Genomic DNA, 20816 nt, shown 5'->3' on the forward strand with positions numbered 1-20816 from the left:
GGCGGGGGCGGAGGCGGCCGCTAGCGCCCTGCCCGGCGCCGCCTCCTTCGGCGTTCGCCCCACGGACCAGCAGGCGGCGGACCGCGGCCCAGGTGCCCGGGGACGGGCGGGCGGGCACGCGCGCGGGGGTCTGCGGGCCGTGCTTTCCGGGTCCCGGGACCTGGAGGGCGGAGGACGGGGGAAGGGCAGAGGGTGGGCGGCGCATGCGCGGGGCCAGGGGTCTCGGGGTCCCAGGGACCTGAGGCCCGGGGTGCGCGGCTGGGGACCTGAGGGCTAGGAGCGAGGACACACACCGAGGACTCGTGCAAGGGATCCCGGGGCCCAGCAGGGCCTCCCTCCTAGCGCTGGGGGCCTGCCCGGAACCCCCGAGTCCGCGGCTGTCCCTGGGGCTTGGCGCTGCGCGGAGGTCGGGTCCGGGGACCGCAGCGACTCTGGGTCTTCGGGTTGTCCCCTGGGAGGGAGGGCCCACGGGCTGGGACATCGGGGCTTGCCCTTCCCTCGGCGCGGTGGAGCTGGGGCGTCCCCGACTCAGACGGTGCTTTCCGAGACCTCCAGGGATCCCCGAGGCGAGGAAACCCGGGCCCGGACGGGCGCGCCCGGCTGCTGCCGTCGGGCGGAGACGCGCGTGTTTGTTCTTCCAGCTGCGACCACCTTTGAGGAACGGTTCCCACTTTGTGCCCCAACGCGGCGGGTCGACCCCGGACAGGCTGTGCTGGGCCGGGTGGCTTCCCTGCGGAAGCCGCGCCACGTCGCTCCCGGTCGGGGCCGCTGCGGGTCGGGCTGCGGGTCGGGCGCCCAGGTCTTTCCGGAGTCCCGCGCTGCGCGGCCCGCGTGGTGCGGGTGAAGCCGGAGGGGCGCGGGGTGGTGCTAGTGGAAGTCCGGAGGGTCGGCTCTGTCCCCTCACGCACCCCAACTAACAGGGCACAACTGCACGTCTGTGCCTTTCTGAAGCCTTTTTTAAAAGTTAAAAGAGAGGAAGTGTGCTCCAAGTGTCAGGATTCTTTCCAAGAAAAACCCACAGTTGTCCAACGGTCTGGGCTTCGTGGGACCTCCGGGGCTGCACGCCCCAGCCGCCCCCGCCGACCCCTGCCAGGAAACCAGGGAGGCCCCTCCTCTCCCAGCCTCCTTGGGATAAGGGTGGCTTGAGGAACTGGGTCAGGGCAAGGACACGGGGTTTTCCTGAGAAGGACCCTGCGACACCCCTGTCGTTGCTGGGCAGGGTCAGGATGACTTTCCTCTTCCAAGGTGAAGAGTTGGGGGGCATCCAGAGAACATAGCATAATCACTTCCTCCTTCACCTTCTTACGGCCAGGCTGAAGCTCAGGGCCCCGTCTGCTCTGTGGACTCACAGTTTGTGGCAAGACAAGCTCAGAACTGAGAAGCTGTCACCACAGGTAAGTAGAAAGTTTAATTTACTGTTTCCAGATGGAAATATTTAAGTGTTTTCAGTGTTTACTGTTGTTGTACTACAGACCAGCAGTCTGGGGGTTATTACTTTGTGATGCAAGGTTAGATACATTTTCGGACTGAAAGTAAGATACATGTGCATGGATTCACCTTTTTTTTTTTGAGACGAAGTCTCCCTCTGTGGCCCAGGCTGGAGTGCAGTGGCCTGATCTCAGCTCACAGCAACCTCTGCTGCTGGGGTTCAAGCGATTCTCCTGCCTCAGCCTCCGGAGTAGCTGGGATTACAGGCACCTGCCACCACTCCCAGCTAATTTTTGCAGTTTTAGTAGAGATGGGGTTTCACCATCTTGGCCAGGCTGGTCTTAAACTCCTGACCTCGCAATCCACCTGCCTCAGCCTCCCAAAGTGCTGGGATTACAGGCGTGAGTCACTGTGCCCAGCCTAGGATTCACTTTTAAGTTCTGAGTTATTGTGTGAGTTTTGCTGGGAACTTCATTGCTTCATGGCAGGCATGTTTTGTATAATTTAAAACTTGATAACATTAACTTTGAGAAATGTGCGTGCTTAGCAGACCCTTGGGGTGTCCACACTGACTGGTACCAAGCAGTATACCATCTCTGAGCTGTTTTCATTTTGATTTGAATACTAAGCAGATGGCTTGTTGAGATAGGCCAATGCCAGAACATGCCAAGGATAGGCTGAAGAAACGGCCAGATGATACGAATTTGTGTGGTCACCATCCATGAGAGACCAGGGACACTGGGGCTGATGATGACCTGTGTAACTCTGAAGCAAAAGTAAGTTAATTGGCAAGCTGGATGTGGTGGCTCACTCCTGTAATCCCAGCACTTTGGAAGCCGGAGTGGGCAGATCACTTGAGGCCAGGAATTTGAGAACAGCCTGGCCAACATGGTGAAACCCCATCTCTACAAAAGAAATAGAAAAATTAGCTGGGCGTGGTGGTGGACACCTGTAATCCCAGCTACTCAAGAAGCTGAGGCAGGAGAATTGCTTGAGCCTGGGAGGTGAAGGTTTTAGTGAACTGAGATTGTGCCACTGCACTCCAGGATGGGTGACAGGGCAAGACTCCATCTCAAAAACAAATAAATAAAACAAAATTAATTAACCGACAGTAGGAAAAAATGTTTTTTCTTTCTTTTCCCATATCTGTTTTTGTTTTGTTTTGTTTTGTTTGTTTTTTGAGATGGAGTTTTGCTCTTGTCACCCAGGCTGGAGTGCAGTGACACGATCTTGGCTCACTGCAACCTCTGCCTAACGGGTTCAAGTGATACTCCTGCCTCAGCCTCTCGAGTAGCTGGGATTACAGGTACTCACCACCACACCCAGCTAATTTTTGTAGTTTTAGTAGAGACAGGGTTTCGCCATGTTGGCCAGGCTGTTCTCAAACTCCTGACCTAAGGTGAACCGCCTGCCTTGGCCTCCCAGAATGCTGGGATTACAGGCATGAGCCACTGTGCCGGGCCCTTTTCTGACGTCTTAAACACAACGTAAGAGACATGCCATAATCATCAAATACTGCAGTGGTTTTCACTAGCTCCTGTTTATCAAACTTATGAACAGAGTTTTAAAAGTTGTGTATCAGCCAGGCGCGGTGGCTCATACCTGTAATCCCAGCGCTTTGGGAGGCTGAGGTGGGCAGATGACAAGATCAGGAGTTTGAGACCAGCCTGGCCAATATGGTGAAACCCTGTCTCTACAAAAAATACAAAAATTAGCTGGACATGGTGGCAGGCGCCTGTAGTCCCAGCTACTCAGGAGACTGAGGCAGGAGAATTGCTTGAACCCGGGAGGGAGGTTGCAGTGATCTGAGATGGTACCACAGCACTCCAGCCTGGGTGACAGAGTGAGACTCCGTCTCCAGAAAAAAAAGAAAAATTGTATGTGAGAGAGAGAGAACTAGAGAGAGAAGAAAGAGAAAACCTGTCTTCTTTATAAACTATTTTATAACTTCTTATTGACTAGGTTATGAAAAATCTTTCTATGTGGAAAACATTTCTGCATCATTTGAAATGTATATATAATATCCTATTGTGTTTAGATACAACAGTATTTAGCCAATCTCTTTATATATGTGTGTATATTTAATGCAGTCATTCTATAAATATTTACTGAGTAGCTGCTGTGGGCTACTGTCCCCAGTGCTGAACAAGACAAGCATGGATCCATGAAACTGATTTTCACACCAGAAATAAAAAGGAAACGTAAAGATAATCCTCCTCATGGTAAAAGATGAAGAACCTATTTTTGCCAGGACATCTTACTCTTTAGTAATTGGTGGTCAGTGTTCATTTTCTTGCGTGCTGTTTTGGAGAGTCTGTTTTTGTAATAAATATTTAAGTAGCCCAGGCACAGTGGCTCACGCCTGTGATTTCAGCACTTTGTGAGGCCGAAGGGGATGGATTGCTTGAGCCCAGGAGTTCAGGACCAGCCTGGGCAACCTGGCGAAACCCCACCTCTGCTAAAAATACAAAAATTAGCCGGGTGTAGTGGCGTGTGCCTGTGGCCCCATCTACTTGGGAGGCTGAGGTGGGAGGATCCCTTGAGCCTGGGAAGTGGAGGTTGCAGTGACTGAGATGGCGCCACTGCACTCCGGCCTGGGTGACAGAGTGACACCTGGTCTCAAAAAATAAATAAATATTTATGTAGTCATCATTAGGCAGTCTTTTAAATTTTATTTATTTACTTATTTTTGAGACAGAATCTCACTGTGTCACCTAGGCTAGAGCACAGGTGCGTGATCACGGCCTGATGCAGCCTCGACCTCCCTGGGCTCTGGTGATCCTCCCACCTCAGCCTCCCAAGCAGCTAGGCCCACAGGCACACGCCACCATGCCTGACTAATTTTTGTATTTTTTGCAGAGACGGGGTCTTGCTATGTTGTTCAGGCCTGTCTCAAACTCCTGGGCTCAAGCCATCCTCCTGCCTCAGCCTCCCGTAGTGCTGGGACTACAGCCATGAACCATTACACCCGGCCTAAGTGGTCTTTTTTTTAAAAAAAAACAAAACCACAATAATTTTAAAATATTTATTTGCTCATTATAAATATATTTGAAATGTGCCAATTTTTTTTGTTTTTTTTGTTTGTTTGTTTGTTTTCTCTCTTGGTTTCTATGTGTGCATGGATATATTTTTAATGGCAAATAGGACGAGTGTCTTCACTTCCAAGCAGCCAGTGTTTTTCTTTAATGTTTGTACTAATTTTGTTACATTGCAGTTAGAGGTTGTGGCCTGTCTGATTTCTGCTTTTTTGGAACTTGAGAGTCACTGTTTTTGTTTGTTTTTGGTAGCTTGGTGTAGAGTCCATTTTTCTTTTTCTTTTTCTTTTTTTTTTTTTGAGATGGAGTTTAGCTCTTGTTGCCCAGGCTGGCGTGCAGTGGTGCAATCTCAGCTCACTGCAACCTCCGCCTTCCGGGTTCAAGTGCTTCTCTTGCCTCAGCCTCCCAAGTAGCTGGGATTACAGGTGCATGCCACCACGCCCGGCTAATGTTTGTATTTTTAATAGAAACAGGGTTTTGCCATGTTGGCCAGGCTGGTTTTGAACTCCTGACCTCAAGTGATCCACCTGCCTCGGCCTCCCAAAGTGCTGGGATTACAGGTGTGAGCCACTGCGCCCAGCTCTAGATACTTTTTAAAAAGGTATAGTTTTTGATTATGGGGTAGAAATGTGCTATGTCTTATGAATTGCATAGAATAAGCTAGATCACCTTTAAGGCCATGTGGTTAGGGAAACTTGGGCACAAAATTTACATTTCCAGCTTGGTGATAAGATGAGTTTAAGGTAAGAATCAAACAGGAAAAAGCCTTAGCTGTTCCAGTGGCCCATGTTTAAAAGAATGTGTTTCTTTTTCCAAGTATTTCTGCCGCTTGCATGCACTGAGCTTCTATGGAGAGGAGCACCATGCAGGCACATTTTCCAGACAGGACCAGATTTGCTTGTTACCCAGAGGTGTGTGCATTCTTTGCTTTTAGGATATTTAATTAGTGTCTTTTAATAGTGATATTATGGTGTCTTGAAAGTTTATGCTTTTGAAAAGAAAATAACTTACTCCTTGCTAGGTCTCACCCTGTCATGGTTATCTTTGCAGCTAAGCTGCATTTGTTTTGAGGCTCACATATGGTAAAAGTGGTTGAAAATTTGGAAATTTTGCTTTGTATCAGCAAAGCAGCTTGATATAGTGGAAAAGGTATTAGGTCATTAATCATGAGATTTGGATTCTGGCCCCTTAGCTGCTGCCTGCCAGGCCTAGAGACCTTTGTTCCCTTCTTTAAACTGCTGTTTTCTCATCAGAAAATGAAGTTCGTCTCCATGCCGCCTCTCTGAAGGGTTGTGAAGCTCAAAGCGGTGGCTTAAAAAACTGCCCATCTCAGGAGGTGTCTTAAGAAGGAGGACATACCGCTGGCTCCTGCATCTCTCACTTAGCCAGGGCTGATACCTGCGTTGTTTTCACTCTGGCCATTTTAGGATTTTTCAAAGGCTTTCAGAAAGCAACATACCCCCATCTCCCCTTACACACCAAAATTGTTTTTCATTTTGGAATATACGACAGAGAGTTCTCCACCAGTACAATAAAGTTGTTACAAGTGGTTCCTATGTGTTTTTTTTTTTTTGGAGGGGGGAACAGAGTCTCGCTCTGTCATCCAGGCTGGAGTGCAGTGGCGCAATCTTGGCTCACTGCAACCTCCGCCTCCCAGGTTCAGGCAATTCTCCTGCCTCAGCCTCCCAAGTAGCTGGCACCATAGGCATCTGCCACCATGCCCAGCTAATTTTTGTATTTTTAGTAGAGATGGGGTTTCACCATGTTGGCCAGGCTGGTTTTGAACTCCTGACCTCAGGTGATCCACCCACTTCAGCCTCCCAGAGTCTCGGGATTACAGGCGTGAGCCATCGCACCCGGCCTCCTGTGTGTTTTGAAGGTGATTGTGACCTCAGATTTTCTGGGACTACACCTTGCATTTGCTTTTACTCCAACTCCATGGCATACCTGAACCAGGCCTCTTCATCTTGAAGAGGGATCTGCTGAAATGCAGGCCCAGTGACTCTCCCCGTGCCCGGACACAGTTCCGTCAAACCATGGCCCGGTGCTGCCTGCACCCTGGTTCCTGGTTAGTCTGACTGTCCACACTGAGTCTAATTCCTTGAGGGCAGAGAGGCTGTCTTATTTATTTCTGCCCTGCTAAACCTATAAACTGAGTAGGTACTTGTAAATGTTCATGGAATAAGTACATGATTAACAGGATTTAATTCTAGAAGAATGTATTGATGGGCCTCTGTGGTCACCACAGTACTGAGATGTGGGTGGGAGCTGGCTGGATGGGGGGGGGGGGCACCTAAACAGGAGTGTAGACAGCAGCACCTACAGATGGTGGCCCGCTCCATCCCACCGCAGCAAAATTGCCCCAGGCCCCTGCAGCTTCCCCCACACCTAGACTGAGAGAGCTCTTTTTCCTTCTGTACTGACGAAGTGTTCCCTCCGGATGTCCAATATGTACTTCCCATTACAACGGTGTTAGGAAGGTGAGGGCTGCCACTGAAATGGTCCTCTTCGTAATCACCACTAGGTTTGGTGTATATTATGGATTAAATATAATTTTTATAAGATGGCCTGAGGATCTATTTAGATAAAATCCTCTTTCTTTCTGCAAGATCATGGATTTAAATTCCAAACAACTGACTTCATAGGGAAGGGATATGGCGAAAGGGAAGTGAGTTGGGCAGCACTGATATTTAACAAGGCGAGGGTCCTTCTCCCGCTGTGATTGTGAAGCTAAAATATTCCCAGGAGAAATTAGAGAAAACTCAGATGAAATATTGTTTGTGTTCCAGGAGGCAGGACTCGTCGAACTGCTTTTATTTTGCTCCATTTTAAGAGATTTGCAGATAAAGAGGAGTGAAGATTTCTATTCAGATTTACTTGCTTTATACTTTTAACTTATAGACCACAAGCCAGCCTTCGAAAGAGCATCATTTTGAATAGTAAGAGTTAGGAAGGCAAATATAGGACTAATGGCTTCCAAGATTATGAGCTTCATAGGAATGGTTTGAGATGAGGCTATAGCAAAGCAGAATGTTGAAGCTCCCCCACCCTTTTCATTTTTCATTTTTAAGAGTGAGCGAGGCCAGGCGTGGAGGCCCATACCTGTAATCCCAGCACTTTGGAAGGCCAAGGTGGGTGGATCACAAGATCAGGAGTTTGAGACCAGCCTGGCCATCATGGTGGAACCCTGTCTCTACTAAAAATACAAAAATTAGCCAGGCGTGGTGTCAGGTGCTTGTAATCCCAGTTACTCAGGAGGCTGAGGCAGGAACATTGCTTGAACCCAGGAGGCGGAGGTTGCAGTGAGCTGAGATCGCACCACTACACATCTCAGACAAAAAAAGAGTGAGTGAGGCCCCAGGTTTTTTTGCATCATTTGTAACTGAATACGTCTGTGGTTATGTGATAACCACACCAAGGTGAGAAATTGCCAAGTTTCAGTAAAAGAGACCTAGTTATTTAGAGGTTGACACGTGGATATGTCCCTTTCTAAGAAGTTCATCGTCAGCTTTACGTGCGTATTTAAATGCATGTTTATAATTCAGCAATGTGGCTTGTAAAATACAGATTGTCCAATCAAGTGACATGCAATTCTTGATCTGAAACAAGTTTTCTTCTATTATCTCTGGAAGAAATGGTTATAGCAATGTTTAAATGGGATGAATTTTTTGAAGCATTTTCAGGCAGCTTTCCACATGGAATAAAATAACAGCGAGTGGGCTGCTAACATGAGGAACATAGTGCCTTCTGCCTAGGATTATGAGTAAATTTGATAAATTCTAGATTGCAGTCTTATTTTAGCTCATTTTATGAGACAGCTTGATAACTGGGGTAGTGTCTCTTTTTTTGCGGGGGGGGCAGGATTAGAGCTGGAGTCTCACTCTGCTGCCCAGGCTGGAGTGCACTGGCGTAGTCTCAGCTTACTGCAACCTCTGCCTCCCAGGTTCCAGTGATTCTCCTACCTCAGCCTCCTGAGTAGCTGGGATTACAGGCATGTGCCACCACACACTGCTAATTTTTGTATTTTTAGTAGAGACGGGCTTTCACCATGTTGGCCCGGCTGGTCTCAAACTCCTGACCTGAAGTGATCCGCCCGCCTCAGCCACCTAAAGTGCTGGGATTACAGGTGTGAGCCACCACACCCGGCTTCTGTTTTTCTTTTTTTTTTTTTTGAGACAGAGTCTCGCTCTGTCGCCCAGGCTGGAGTGCAGTGGCGTGATCTCAGCTCACTGCAAGCTCCGCCTCCCGGGTTTACGCCATTCTCCTGCCTCAGCTTCCCGAGTAGCTGGGACTACAGGCGCCCGCCACCTTGCCCGGCTAGTTTTTTTTTCTTATTATTTTTTAGTAGAGACGGGGTTTCACCATGTTAGCCAGGATGGTCTCGATCTTCTGACCTCGTAATCCGCCCGTCTCGGCCTCCCAAAGTGCTGGGATTACAGGCTTGAGCCACCGCGCCCGGCCCCGGCTTCTGTTTTTCTATCTGTGCATTGGGGATGAAATTAACACAAATGATGTTTAAAGAAAAAAAATGTTCAGAGAAGTTAGAAATTTGCTTTAAATTGGAATCATCTCTGAGTAGGTGAAAGTTATTTGTAACAGAAACAAACAGGGCGGTATTTGACCTGTTGACGGTGTCCTTGGACTTTACAATTTGTGAAGCAGAGTATTTTGCTTGAGCAGTACATTTGTCTTTGTCTTCCCCCCACTTTGACACATGTTACAGAACCTGTCACCAGATACAGGCAAGGGAGCGTGGGCTTCCCATCTCTGCGCAGCTCCGCTGTGATTCACAAGCAATCAGAAGTGCACAAAAGTTTAGAACGCAATTTTCATTCTCTTCTTTCCTTAGAAAAACTCACTTTGTTGAGAGCCTTTTCCAGAAAGGAAGGCACTCTATTGTTGTAATTTTCAAATCATAAAAATAAGCCTAATCTATTCTATTCAGCGAGGTGTTCTGAAAGAGGGGATTTTTTTTTTTTTTTAAGTTCAATTATGCGAAGATCTTGAAGGCGGGACTCAAGGGAGAGTGCTATGCTGGGACGAAGGCTTTGGAAAATGAGAGGCATGAAGGGGAGAGGGTATTTAAATGTGTTTGAAGCCAAGGATCCTTGAGAGAAAAAGCTGGCACTAACAGGGTTCAAAGAGCTGGCGTGACAAGTGATGACTAATGACACCGAGGGTGGTTGTGGGTGCCTCCAAAGCCAAGATAGAGGATCCCAGACCCAGGGAAGAAGGGAAGAAAGTGTGTACACCCAGAAGTACTGTAGGGACAGAGATTCCGATCACAAGCTGTGAATGGAAGATGCCAACCACCACTGTAGCAGCCTGAAAACCACCGTTTGGAACCGCCAGTGAAGGGCTGGGCAGTGTGGATCCAGGGCTGGTGCACTGAACCCAGAGGAGCAGGCTCCCATTCCCAGCTAAGGATGGCAGCCAGCGGGGATCCTTCCAGGAGAAACTTGTAAGTGGAAGCTTTCAATTCAGAGCAGTAGCAATGCCTTCAAAGTCCCAGGCTTCACGTGGGAACAGAGAAATGTGAAGAGTATTTAGCAGAGTGCCAATATAAGAAATCTGTATCGGTGTTTGTTTGTTTGTTTGTTTTTGAGATGAAGTCTCGCTCTGTCACTGCAATCTCTGCCTTCTGGGTTCAAGGTACTACACCACACCCGGCTAATTTTTTGTATTTTTAGTAGAGATAGGGTTTCACCATATTGGCCAGGCTGGTCTCAAACTCCTGACCTCATGATCCGACCGCTGCACCTCCCAAACTGCTGGGATTACAGGCGTGAGCCACCGCACCCGGCCCAATATCGTATTTTTATTTATTTATTTATAGACAGGGTGTCACTCTGTTGCCAGGCTGGAGTGCAGTGGTGCGATCTCAGCTCACTGCAACCTCCACCTCTCGGGCTCAAGCAATCCTCCCACCTCAGCCTCCTGAGTAGCAGGGACTACAGGTGTGCATCACCACACCCAACTAGATTTTGTGTTTTTTGTAGAGATGGGGTTTAGCCATGTTCAGCTCGTCTCAAACTCCTGGGCTCAAGTGATCTGCCTGCCTCAGCCTCCCAAAGTCCTGGGATTACAGATGTGATTCATCATGTCCAGCCCAGTATTTTTCTTTCACTCTGGAAACCAGAAATTATTGGCTTTTTTGCCCTGCCGCATTCTCTTTACTTAGATGAATCTAGCAAGGTTAGCTGTTAGTGTCTAGGTCAGAAGTCTAAGTGAAAGTGAATATTTAACCACACTTAAGCACGGCTGATGATCTTTAATACTAATAGAGGTATAAGACTTAAAAGAAACAAGAACCCAGATGGAAAACATGGCCATGGACGCAGAGAAAACCATGGCAGCTTCCATGGACTCATAAAAAGAGCTCAAAACCTAGGAAGTGGACCGAGACTTTTTTTGGAATGAATGAATTCAAATGTGGGCTTTCTTAGTAGGTTAAATCATATTCTAGAAGGGATTTAGAAGGATGTATGCCCAATTATGGTATCAGGTCTGCTGTAGACTCTTCAAGGAGGAAGCCTCTGAAAGACAAGAAGGAACAATTAAAAATTAGAACTCAGGTGAGTGGATCACATGGTCAAGAGATTGAGACCATCCTGGCCAACATGGTGAAACCCTGTCTCTGCTAAAAATACAAAATTTAGCTGGGCGTGGTGTGGCTGTAATCGCAGCTACTCAGAAGGCTGAGGCAGGAGAATCGCTTAAACCCGGGAGGCAGAGGCTGCAGTGAGCCGACGTTGCGCCACTGCACTCCAGCCTGGCAACAGCAAGACTCCGACTCAAAAATAATAAATAAATAAATAAAAGTAGAACTCAGAAAAGGAATTAATTTCTTCCGAGAGACAAAAAGATGAGATTCTAGCCTAAGGTGCAACACATCCATCCACCAGGTATCATTTTTATACACATGACGTTAAATCACCGCAGGCCCAGGAGAGCAGACGTGGACTTTCCCACTGTGCGTGTGTGCTTTCCTCGGAGCCCTCAGCGGCGTTCCCTTTTCCGTGCTAGCATTCGATCCCTTTGCTTTTCTGGATGACCCCAGCCCCTCTGGCTCCACAAGTCCCCCTGCACGTCACCATCACCCTTGTGAGCTTCAAACCTGTCACCCACCGGCCTTCCAGATGTCACCTGGGCCCTCCTGGAGGCCCTCGCGCTCAGTGTGTCTGATTCTGAGCTGTCCTGCTTTTTCCCCTCCCCTGACCCTGGCGACCCTTTTTGGTCTCAGTTGCCAGCCTCCTGCTAGGGCTGGGGCAGGGGACATCAAAGGCAGGACAAGGTGCAGGGTCCTGACCCACCACTTAGCAGCTCTCAGACGCGCATGGGTTTTTCAGCTGGCCTGTGACTCAGTTTCCCTCAGCTGCAAGAGGGGTGCATACTAGGGTTTCTCTGGATTGCTGCACCTGGCAGGTAGTGTGGGCTTGATAGGTGCTACCTTGCTTATCATTGCCTCTTCCATCTTAATGTTGTCCCGTCCATCCAATGTTTATGGGATGAGAGGTTGATAGAAGGGCACGGCCCTGACATTCCAAGGACCAACCGACACGCTTTCTACACAAGCCCCTTCCGGTTCTTCTCGTGAGCTAGGCGTGCCAGAGACACACTCCCGTACCCTCATACCCCGCCGCACCCCCATGACCTCTACCTTTGAGACCTCAGCTTAAACTCACTCTTAGGAAGGCTCCCTGAACCACCTGCCGGGGTTGTATGCTGAGGCAGGTTCTTGTAACACCTGGTGCTTTTCCTCCAATGCACTCACGCAGTGTTTATTCAGGTGGTGGCTTGGTGACAGTGGCTCTCCGCGAGACCCCGCGAGGCCAGAATCCTTGGCTCATCACTCATGGTTGAACCCAGAGCCTCAGCCTGCGGTGATTTAATGTCATGTGTATAAAAATGATACCTGGTGGATGGATGTGTTACACCTTAGGCTAGAATCTCATCTTTTTGTCTCTCGGAAGAAATTAATTCCTTTTCTGAGTTCTACTTTTATTTATTTATTTATTATTTTTGAGTCAGAGTCTTGCTGTTGCCAGGCTGGAGTGCAGTGGTGCAATGTCGGCTCACTGCAGCCTCTGCCTCCTGGGTTTAAGCGATTCTCCTGCCTCAGCCTTCTGAGTAGCTCACAGTTGAACCAGCAAGGTAGGTGCTTCAGGACTGGCTGTGGGAGCCTGCGGCTCCTGCCAGGCACCCACCACTTGAGATTCCTCAAGTCTTAAATGCCACCTCCTTCCTGAAGCCTTCCTTGTTGCTCTCCCAAACTAGAGGCAGGAGTTTTGTCCTTCAGACACCCTATAGCATTTGAGTCACTCTGATTTGACAAGTTCTGCCTTCACTTGAGCAGCTATTAGGGGCATTCGTCAGTCATTCATTCCTGAGTTCATTTATTCAGCAAATATTTACTGCGCACCTGCTGCATGCCATGTGCTGTCCTGCCATGTAAAACAGTGGGCACGATTCCCTGCCACTACCAACCACGGCCTCGCATAACTGGCAGACTCCCAGCTTGAAGGAGAGGCATGGAGGGAAACTGAGAGCAGCTCACAGCGTGGAAAGAGCAGGGACAGAGGGTCACGGGGGTCACCGGGGCATGTGTGCTGCATCTGCCAGTGAACGGAACCTGTGGCTCCAGATGTGGTTGTCTTTAAACTTCGGAATTTCCTTTCACTAAAGAACCACGTCCAGGGCCGGGCGCGATGGCTCACGCCTGTAATCCCAGCACTTTGGGAGGCCGAGGCGGGCAGATCATGAGGTCAGGAGATCGAGACCATCCTGGCTAACATGGTGAAACCCCGTCTCTACTAAAAAATACAAAAAACTAGCCGGGCAAGGTGGCAGGCACCTGTAGTCCCAGCTACTCCAGAGGCTGAGGGAGGAGAAAGGCGTAAAACCCGGGAGGCGGAGCTTGCAGCGAGCTGAGATCTGGCCACTGCACTCCAGCCTGGGCAACAGAGCTAGACTCCATCTCAAAACAAAACAAAACAAAAAAAAAGAACCAGGTCCAGAGAGAGGAAAGAGTGAATACAAATTATCCAAGAAACTTGAGAGCTCATTTTAGTTCTCCTGATTATGATCTTAAAGGCATTAAGTGCTCAAGTTAAACTCCTTTTGACCCACATAGGTTAGCAGAATTTAAATCCTAGGTGATTATTAACTCTAATCATGCATCTAATGACCTGTATTGAAGACACACTGCCTGCTTAGTTGTGGCCTCAGCCTTTGCTCTGTCACTGCTGGTTCCAGCCTGAAAAGCAGATGAGCCCTCACGGCCACGATTCCACCACAGTCACATAAGCGGGACAGTGGCTCCCTGAAAACCAGCCGTGGAGCGGGAAGAGCAGGCGCCTGGCTGTTGCGAGCTTGACTCCATTTGGTCTGATAGAAATGAGAGGTAGATGATTCCCTAGACAAATGCAGGCCTTTCTCGAAGCCCCTTTCCCAGGGCGATGTGACATGAGTGGTCTGTGCCTTCCAGGGCAGCCATGTCCTGCTTTGCCCAGCCAGGGCGGTGGGGAGGGAGGCAGCCATATCCTGCCCGGGGCTCCTGGGCCCCGCTACATCAGGTGGGAGCAGGGCTGGCTCCCTGATGTCCTTGGAGAAGTTGTCCACACGGCCTTCCCCTGTGGGAGTGACGACAATGTGTCCTGCCAGCCTTCCATGGCTGACTCCCCACTCTATTCATTCCCAAGAAATCAGGCCGTGGAGATGGGTTTGAGGGTTTGTATTGGTGTTTTTTTAAAGTCGGGTTGGCCGAGTGCAGTGGTTCATGCTTGTAATCCCAGCACTTTGGGAGGCTGAGGCGGGCGGATTACATGAGGTCAGGAGTTTAAGACCAGCCTGGCCAACACGGTGAAACCCTGTCTGTACTAAAACTACAAAAAAATTAGCTGGGCATAGTGGTGGGCACCTGTAATCCCAGCTACTCGGAGGCTGAGACAGAGAACCTCTTGAACTAGGGAGGTTGCAGTGAGCCGAGATCGTGCCACTCCAGCCTGGGTGACAAGAGTGCGATTCTACCTCTAAATAAATAAATAAATAAAGTCGGGTTTATTAAGATATAACTTACCTACAGTAAAATTCTTTTTTTTTTTTTTTTTTTTTTTTTTTTTTGAGACAGAGTCTCGCTCTTGCCCAGGCTGGAGTGCAATGGCATAATCTTGGCTCACTGCAACCTCCACCTCCTGGGTTCAAGCGATTCTCTTGTCTCAGCCTCTCGAGTAGCTGGGATTACAGGCATGCGCCACAATGCTGAGCTAATTTTTGTATTTTTAGTAGAGATGGGGTTTCTCCATGTTGGCCAGGTTGGTCTCAAACTCCTGACCTCAGGTGATCCACCCACCTTGGCCTCCCAAAGTGCTGGGATTACAGGTGTGAGCCACAGCATCCGGCCTAAAATTCATTTTTCCAGGCATACAGTTTTACAAGTTTTGAAAATATGCAGTCCCGTCTCCTGGCCATTCTCAGCTGCCGGGACTTGTGTGCATTTCCTGGCTTGCAGCCACACAGGTAGAGTCCTCTTGCGTCTGATCTCTGACCTCGCCTTCACCACCTCACTCCTGCCATTTCTTTTGCTGCATCTCTCTGACTCCAGCCAGAGAAAGTTGTCTGCTTTTAAGAGCTCAGGTGATCAGACTGGGCCCACCTGGATCACCCAGGATGCTCTCCCCTCCCAGAGCCTGTACCCTCACCTGTGTCCCAGGGCTGCTATAACAAAGTACCATGAACTGGGTAGCTTCAACAACAGGCATTTATTCCCTCTTCAGGAGGACAGCAGTTCCCAATCAAGGCGTCAGCACAGCCACACTCCCTCCAAAGGCTCTGGTAGCCTTCTTCCTTGCCTTTCCTGGTTTCCGGTTGTGGCCGTCAGTTGTTGGCTCTCCTTGGCTTGTGGCCACATCCCTCCAAGCTCTGCCTTCGTCTTCATGTGGCCTGCTCCCTGTGTGTCTGTGTCTGCATCCAAATTTCCTTTTGATAAGGGCACCAGTCATATTGGCTTAGCGCCCAACCCACTCCATGACCTCATCTCAACTGCTTACATCTGCAGTGACCCTGTTTCCAAATAAGCTCATAATCTGAGGTATGGGGAGGGGTAGGGCTTCAACACATCTTTCGAGGGGACACCAGTCAACCCACAGCAGTACCCTCTGTTAAATCTGTAGAGCTCCTTTTGCACATAGGGTAACACATCCACCAGCCCCAGGATTGGGGAGTGGATATCTTTGGGGGCCATGATCTGGCTTCCACACGAGGAAGTCCACAGTCTAGTAGCAACTCACACTTGCTCAGTGAAGTGTGGTGCATGGAGGGAACTGAGTGTGGCCTGTTCATGCTCAAACGTGAGAAGCTGGTCAGCATCCAGCTGTGTCAATCAAGGATGGCTCTGTAACACCCAGGATGAGCAGCCATGCCTAGTTGCCCGGGACATTAGGCAGCTGGCGTAGGGCTGGAGTGCTGGCCTCATGCCGTGGGTGAGTGTGTAGGGGAGTGATACGTCTGACACGCAGCGTGTGAGTGGCTGAGTGTGGCAGCTGCCTCCTTTTCCCTGCATTAGGATAGTGTTGGGGGGAAAGCCGTGATCATGGCTGCCCAGGGTCCAAGTGAGTGGAAGGGTGCTGGGAGTACCGGGAGGCAGCAGGCCTCATGGGACCATCACAGCTCGGTGCCCTGTTTATAGGTGGGAAGGCTGTCATGACTGCACCCCATTCCCCCTGACCCCTTCGCAGAGACCTTCCCTGAACACCTTATTTATACTTTCAGCCCTTCCCTCTACCTGTCACCATGTAGTACATGCTTTCTTCTTCTTCTTCTTTTTTTTTTTTTTTTTTTTTTTTTGAGACAGAGTCACACTCTGTCACCCATGCTGGAGTGCAGTGGTGCGATCTCAGCTCACTGCAACCTCCACCTCCTGGGTACAAGCCATTCTCCTGCCTCAGCCTCCTGAGTAGCTGGGATTACAGGCGCCCGCCACCATGCCTGGCTAATTTTTGCATTCTTAGTAGAGATGGGGTTTCGCTATGTTGGCCAAGCTGGTCTTGAACTCTTGACCTCAGGTGATCTGCTGGCCTCAGCCTCCCAAAGTGCTGGGATGACAGGCATGAGCCACTGTGCCCAGCCGGTACATGCTTTCTTGATTTGTCTGTTTCCCACCTGTCTCCCCTCCCTAGAATGGCGGCTCCATGACAACAGAGATGTCTCTCTGTTTTCTCCCCAGCTGTACCCTCAGCTGCTAGAAGGTGGCCCAGCATAGGAAGTATTTAATGAAGCCTTCCCCTCCATTTAAATCTGTACTCTTGTGCTTATTACAAAGTGACAGTTTTCTGTTTGAAAATTGTATTAGTGTTTTAATGAGAAAGTTATTTGGGTAATGTTGTCTGAATATGAGGAAAACATTAAGGATAGAAATGTAATTGTTTTCCTATTCCAATCTATGGATTTTATTTATTTATTTATTTATTTATTTATTTACTTTATTTATTATTATTGTTATTTTTTGAGACTGAGTCTCGCTTTGTCGCCCAGGCTAGAGTGCAGTGGCGCGATCTCGGCTCACTGCCAGCTCTGCCTCCCGGGTTCACATCGTTCTCCTGCCTCAGCCTCCTGAGTAGCTTGGACTACAGGCGCCCACCACCACGCCTGGCTAATTTTTTGTATTTTTAATAGAGACAGCGTTTCACCGTGTTAGCCAGGATGGTCTCGATCTCCTGACCTCGTGATCCGCCCGCCTCTGCCTCCCAAAGTGCTAGGATTATAGGTGTGAGCCACCACGCCTGGTCAGATTTCATTGAAGTTTACAGAATTACTTCTTTGTAGCCATGGAAGCAAAAAAATAATGAGACAGGTAGCTATTTCAAAATGTAGGGCTGATAAATTTGGGATAGTTTGAGAATGTTAAGATGGGGAAGTCCATTTCTTTTTTTAATTTTATTTATTTATTTTTTTGAGACAGAATTTCACTCTGTTGCCCAGGCTGGAGTGCAGTGGCATAATCTCAGCTCACTGCAACCTCCACCTCCTGGTCACAAGTGATTCTCCCACATCAGCCTCCCGAGATACTGGGACTACAGGTGCCCACCACCATACCTGGCTAGTTTTTGTGTTTTTAGTAGAGATGGGATTTCATCATGTTGGCCAGGCTGGCCTTGAACTCCTGACCTCAGGTGATCCTCCCGCCTTGGCCTCCCAAAGTGGTAGGATTACACGTGTGAGCCACCGCACCCAGCCAGGGCACTCCATTTCTGACAGTGGCTCAGTAGTTTGGAAGTTAACTGGCAAAGGTGGACGGAATCTTTAAACATATGTGGAGGAATTGGAGAGTTTACAAGATAATGAAGAACTGCCAGGCCATGGTCTGGAGAAGATGGAAACTTGACATTTGGGGCCATCGTGCCCCTGGGGTGTTGGCCAATTTATGAAAGAAGCAGTTAAGGGCCTGAGTGGCACTTTTGAGGGGCTAGAGTCAAACGCTTGTACATAAAGCCTACTAAGAAGGGAAGACCCTGGTAAACATCCCGAACTTTGGACTGGAACCCAAAAAAACTCCATCCTAGGAGTACAGGTGACCTGGAAACAGATCAGCTTAATCAAGGACTGAAGTCCAGTTCTAGCTACGCCCAATCCTTGAGACTGATTAAGGTGATCTCAGATTGCAAGGACCTCAGATACCTGGCAGAAGCAAGTGAATATCCTTCTGGAGGAACAGAGCCTCATCCTAGGCCTCTAATTTTTAAGGACAATTTTTCAAATGCAGGCTTTCCTCCCTTTGCACCGTTCCATTATGCGTAAATTTCAGTCAGTGACCGGCTGCAGTGGCTCATGCGTGTAATCCCAGCACTTTGGGAGGCCAAGGTAGGTGGATTGCTTGAGTCTGGGAGTTTGACACCAGCCTGGGCAACATAGTGAAACCCCATCTCTGTTTTTAAAAATAAAAAAATTGTCACTGTTTAGTTAAATTATAGTGGTCTCCCAACAATACAGATCAGATCCCAGCTCCCATGGTGTGTGCACTGTGAGTGCTGTATGAAGTACAAGCTCTGCCGCCAGTTCTTCAGCCTACAAATCACAGTATAGATAACCGATGTGCATGATGATCACTGACCAATTGCATCACGTCTCTCAAAGTTGGTCTGTGATTGGTCCCTGAGCATCTGTCGGTCAGTTTCATGCGCAGACTGCAAAGCATGTGGTTGTGTCGCCTCCTTGTCTCTCAGTGACAAACCCACATGGCATTTTATAAAAGTGGATATACCAGGCCGGTGCAGTGGCTCATGCCTGTAATCCTAGCACTCTGGGAGGCCGAGGCAGGTGGATCATTTGGGGTTAGGAGTTTAAGACCAGTCTGGCCAACATGGTGAAACCCCATCTCTACTAAAAATACAAAACTTAGCTGGTTGTGGTGGCGGGCGCCTGTAATCCCAGCTACTGGGGAGGCTGAGACAGGAGAATCGCTTGAACCCAGGAGGCAGAGCTTGCAGTGAGCCGAGATTGTGCCACTGCACTCCAGCCTGGGTGACACAGCAAGACTACCATCTCAAAAAAAAAAAAAAAAAAAAAAAGTAAGCATGAAAATTATGAAATGCTCAGAGATAAAACATGTGAGGCCTGTACACTGGAATCTACAAAACACTACTAAGAGAAATTTTAAAAAACCTAAATAAATGGCAAGTTATAACATGCTCTTGGATCAGAAGACTCAGTATCATTAGGATGGCGATTCTTCCCAAAATGATCTACAGATTCAAAGCAATCAGAATCAGACCTCAGCATGCCTATTTGTAGAATTGGATAACCTGATTCTAAAGTTTATATGGAAATGCAAAGGACCTTGAGTTGCTAAAATAACTTTGAAAAAGAACAACATAATTGAAGGACTTCGACTACATGATTTCAAGAATTATTATAAAGCTACAGTAATCAAGACAGTATGGTATTGATATGAAAATAGACAATTAGATGAATGGAACAGAATAGCAAGCCCAGAAATAGATCCACACATACAGGGTCAATTGATTTTCAGCAAAGTGCCAAGTCATTTAACTGGGGAAAAGATAATCTTTTCAACAAATGATACTGGAACAACTGGATAGCCATATGCAAAAGAACCTCAACCCGGCCGGGCGCGGTGGCTCATGCCTGTAATCCCAGCACTTTGGGAGTCCGAGGCGGGTGGATCACAAGGTCAGGAGATCAAGACCATCCTGGCTAGCACAGTGAAACCTTGTCTCTACTAAAAATACAAAAAATTAGCCAGGCGAGGTGGCGGGCGCCTGTAGTCCCAGCTACTCAGGAGGCTGAGGCAGGAGAATGGCATGAACCCAGGAGGCAGAGCTTGCAGTGAGCCAAGATGACGCCACTGCACTCTAGCCTGGGTGACAGAGTGAGACTCCGTCCAAAAAAAAAAAAAACAAAAAAACAGAACCTTAACCCTCAGTTCACAGTACTACAAACTCATAATTATTATCATTATATTATACTATTATGTAATAGTATATATAATATATATTACGTAATATATATCATATTATATGATAGTGTATTATATTGTCATATAATAATAATTATTGAAATGGGTCATACACCTAATTGTAAGAGTTAAAACTGGCCAGGTGCAGTGGCTCATGCCTGTAATCCTGCACTTTGAGAGGCCAAGGTGGGTGGATCACTTGGGTCCAGGAGTTCAAGACCAGCATGGGCAACATAGCAAAACACCATCTCTACAAAAAAATCAAAAAATTAGCTGAGCTTGATGGCACTCACCTGTAGTCCCAGCTACACAAGAGTCTGAGGTAGGAGGATCACCTGAGCCCAGATAGGTCAAGGCTACAGTGAGCCATGATTGTACCATTGCACTCCAGACTGGGTGACAAAGTGAGACCCTGTGGTAAAAAAAAGAGTTAAAACTATAAAACCTCCAGAAGAAAAATATGGGAAAATTCTTTTGATTTGGAGTTTGGCAAGGATTCTTAAACATGATTTGAAAAGCATTAACTAGGCCAGGTATGCTGGCTTACACCTGTCATCCCAATGCTTTGAGGGACTGAGGTGGGAGGATAGCTTGAGGCCAGGAGTCAAGAGCAGCCTGGGCAACATGAGTGGGTCTCTACAAAAAAAAAAAAAAAACTGTGCCAGGCACAGTGGCACATGTCTGTAGTCCTAGCTACTCAGGAGGTTACGGCAGGAGGATCACTTGAGCCCAGGAGTTGAAGCTTGCAGTGAATTATGACCATGCCACTGCACTCCAGCCTGGGCCACAGAGTAAGACTCAGTCGCTTAAAGAAGAAAGCATAAACTATTAAAGAAAAAATTAATAAATTATCCATCCTCAAAATTAGAAACGTTTACTCA

The 20816-nt window shown here is 48.2% G+C and overlaps 1 protein-coding gene across 2 annotated transcripts in view; it reads left to right on the forward strand.

Annotated features, from left to right (window-relative positions):
* PPARA (peroxisome proliferator activated receptor alpha) overlaps positions 1–20816 on the forward strand; it is a 94321-nt gene continuing 73505 nt past the window's right edge. For both annotated transcript variants that reach the window (XM_023221737.1, XM_023221740.1), the window contains exons 1-2: positions 1–92; positions 1313–1394. The gene's annotated coding sequence lies outside the window, so the exon portion shown is untranslated. The remainder of the gene's footprint in view (positions 93–1312; positions 1395–20816) is intronic.

Source organism: Piliocolobus tephrosceles, chromosome 19, assembly GCF_002776525.5.
Source record: "Piliocolobus tephrosceles isolate RC106 chromosome 19, ASM277652v3, whole genome shotgun sequence".
NCBI lineage: Eukaryota > Metazoa > Chordata > Mammalia > Primates > Cercopithecidae > Piliocolobus > Piliocolobus tephrosceles.